Source organism: Nelumbo nucifera, chromosome 8 (assembly GCF_055504915.1).
Source record: "Nelumbo nucifera cultivar China Antique chromosome 8, China Antique-T2T, whole genome shotgun sequence".
NCBI classification, from domain to species: domain Eukaryota; kingdom Viridiplantae; phylum Streptophyta; class Magnoliopsida; order Proteales; family Nelumbonaceae; genus Nelumbo; species Nelumbo nucifera.
In genome coordinates, this window is record NC_142656.1 from 43,556,743 (window position 1) to 43,560,271 (window position 3,529).

The following is a 3,529-nucleotide window of genomic DNA, read 5'->3' on the forward strand; positions in this document are numbered from 1 at the left end:
AGAGATGGCATTCAAGTCCATTTTTGCCTCAAGCTCTATATTATTCCTGACCTCATAGAGCCCTGCCCTCTTTAAGGGTCCCACCAACCATTTATAGGAATACAAGGATGCATTGTTAATGGAATTATCACTCAGGGTCTCGAAAAGAGCATACAATTCATCCTCACTTTTGCTCATAAATTCCCCCACACAGGATGCATCTACCTTTTGCTTGTATTGATCCATCAAACCATCATAGAAGGCTTGGACAATTTGCCACTGGGACAGACCATGGTGTGGGCATTTTCTCATTAACTCCTTCATTCTCTCCCAAGCTTCATGAAGTTGTTCACCCAGTGTTTGGGTGAATCCAATGATGGCTTTTCTCATGGTATTGGTTCGTACTAAAGGGTAGAACTTTCTAAGGAACTCTTGTTGCATTTCTGCCTAAGTTCTAATGGGTCTCCCTATAGTCCCTAACCAGTGTTTGGCCTTATCTTTCAAGGATAAGGGGAAAAGAGTCAATCTAGGGGCATCATCATTGAAATTCTGGATCCTTACAATGGAACAAATTTCCAGGAACTTGTCTATGTTCTTGTATGGGTCCTCACTCTGGTTCCCATAGAAAGAGGGGAGCATCTGGATTGTACTTGACTTAATTTCATACTATAAGGCCTGGGTATCTGATAACTATATGCGGGATGAAGGGTTATATTGGGTTGCAGTAAAGTATTCCTTCAACTTTCTAGGTTCGACATCATTGATTCCAGCCATTTGGTCGCGTTGTTGGTGATGGAGGTATCTCTCTATTTCAGGTATGGGTTCTACAATTTCTCATCTCCTTTCTGACATACAACTCAGAAGTGTCCCTTTTTCTTCTTGATGAAATTTGAAATTTAAATTTTCTATTTTAATTTCAAAGTGAGATTTTGAAATTTAAATTATGAAATTTAAACTCAAATTCGAATTTTTATTTTTTTATTTTTATTTATTTTTTAAATTTGAAATTTAAATTTTTAAAATTTTAAATTCAAATTCAGATATTGAAATTTAAATTCAAATTTCAATTTTTAATTTTTTTTCTTTTTTTTTTATATGCAAGCAAATCAACCACACAACCTAGGGTTTCCTAAACTAGTGGTTCAACCAGTGTGAATCCTTTTAGGTTCACTTGGAATTACACCACTTCCTTTGGTTAGCCAAGTAAGAGGTGGGGATGTGGGAGACTCCCCTTGCTCTCGCAAGGACCTAATTAAGTAACCATAAAACCCGCTTTGGCACAGCTGTTTAACCTCTTTCTTTAGATACCAACCGCCAGTTATGGAAAGTAATTACAAGCATTCCTAAAATTCAGCACACCTTTGAACCAAGTGTGAGGCTTCCCTAAAGGATCTTGCTATCCAAATTTTAAATTAGGGTTTAGGGTAAACTACACGTGAAGGGTGGTGATTTTTGGGCCAAGGAAGGGTGATGAAATCCCCACCTTGTCTTATTTAAGTTGGGTGTCCTTAAATGGATTAACGAAACAAAAACAATCAAACAAAATGAATGCAACTAATTACAAGGCATGAAAAATTATTTCTAATATGTGATTCAGCAATATAACATAAAAGAATAAAATAAGCTAAACAAAAGAAGGAATTACAATAGTAAAAAGAAAGAAAACCTAACACATTCACAACAAGAAAATTACAACAATTAAATAAAGCTATATGATGCATGCTCTAGAAGATGAAACCCTAAATGTTGGAATGCAAATGCAAAACTTTTAAAATATTAATTAATTTGTTTTTTTTAATTTTTTTTTTGTTTTTTATTTTTTATTTATTATTTATTATTTCTTTTTGAAACTCAAAATTTTAAATTTAAATTCAAATTTAAATTCAAATTCAGATTTGAATTAAAATTTAAATTTAAATTCAGATTTGGAATTTAAATTCAAATTAAAAAATTTGGACAATTTCCTAGTTAACAATTAATTATTTAATTAAATAACTAAAAATGGAAATTAAATAAGGCAACAAATAATTATAACAAACAGAAAATTGCTATTCAAAAAATGAAAGCGAAAATAAAAAAAAACAAAAGAAAATTATGCGGCAATAAATAAAATAAAACAAAATAAACAAAATTTTTTTCTGTTTTTTTATTTGAAATAAAAGAAAAAAACACAAATCTAATATGATAGAAATTCAAATAAGAAATTAAAATAAAGAAAGAAAAAATAGATCTAGAAACAAAACGGAAGAGAAATAATACTAAAAAAATAAATCGGATCTAGAAAAAGTTAATTAAAAATTCAAAAATCACTATTCTACCAAAAAAAGTGTTCAAAAATATAAATAAAAAATCAAAAATAAAATGGGACGACTACACTTGCAACGCGATCCAGTTAATCTTCTCTTCTCTTCTCTCTCACAGTCCCATAATGCTCCGGTACCCCACCTTTCGCTATTTCGTCCTGCAAAATCAAAGAGAAGTAAGAATTAAAATGAGATAATGAATCATGTAATAAAATGAAAATAAGAAATAATGAAACAAATTTGAATAAAGCAAATAAAAAATTTTCTCCGTGCTTCCCTGTCAACGGCGCCAAAAACTTGGTGTGTTTGGAAGTGTGTCGTTAAACACTTCGGAACACTAGTTTAAACATTTATAAAATTTTTCCGATTTTCAAACAATTTCAAACGTAGTAAAATGTGAGAACGAATTGTATCCACAAGGAAGCGAGGGAAAAATTAATACTTACTCTAATTCGGACAAGAGAACACAAGAGGGAAGTGCAGAAATATAAAAATTAATTAATTAAACTAAAAAAGATAGAATTCGATCATTGTAGAAATTAAAAGTGCAAAAAACAAATAAATACAAAAATAAAAAAATGGAGGAAACGAAATGAAAAAAATCTGTAATCCGATCAGAGGTAGCAATCTTCGGATCTCTCCTTCCTTAAACTTCTCGAGCAAGGCCTTTCGTCTTACCTGCCGAATTCTAGATCTGCAGAAAAGAAAACAAAGATCAAACATAATGAAAGTAAATTGCAAAAAGGAAATAACGAAACTAGAATTGAAAGAACAGAAATTAAATCTAAGACTAATGGTTGGAATCTGAATCCAAATGTGGCAGTAGTGGTGTTGGCAAACTGCAAGTAGGAACCCCTCCTCTTGCCTAGGTGTCCTCCTCTTCCTCTACCCTTGAACTTCTCAAGATCAGCTTTCCGTCTTACCTGGGGCAAAATCCAGCCCTTTCTTAGGAGCCTTTGGGTCATTTTTATAGAGAAGGGTGGATACAATTGCGATTAGAGAGAAAGAGGGGGGCGGCAGCTGGGTTTTAGCAAAGATATGGGCACTCTAGGGTTTCTAATGGAGGGTTAGGATGGTTCTGGGGTGATCCTAGGTCTGAGAAGAAAAGGAGAGGGCACCCAATATTATGAAGGGCAGAGATTTGGGTGCCCAAAAATGAATGGAGGAGATTGAGGTGCCTAGGGTTGAAAGGTGGAGATTAAAAGAGGTGGGTGGCGTCCTAGAGTGGATGGCTGAGATAGAAGATG

The 3,529-nt window shown here is 33.3% G+C and overlaps 1 non-coding gene across 1 annotated transcript; it reads left to right on the forward strand.

Moving 5' to 3' along the window:
* The first annotated feature begins 265 nt into the window (after positions 1-265).
* LOC148789954 (small nucleolar RNA R71) lies at positions 266-372 on the forward strand. The gene has a single exon (XR_016079928.1). It is a non-coding gene; the product is annotated as a small nucleolar RNA R71 (small nucleolar RNA).
* Positions 373-3,529: the final 3,157 nt, after the last annotated feature.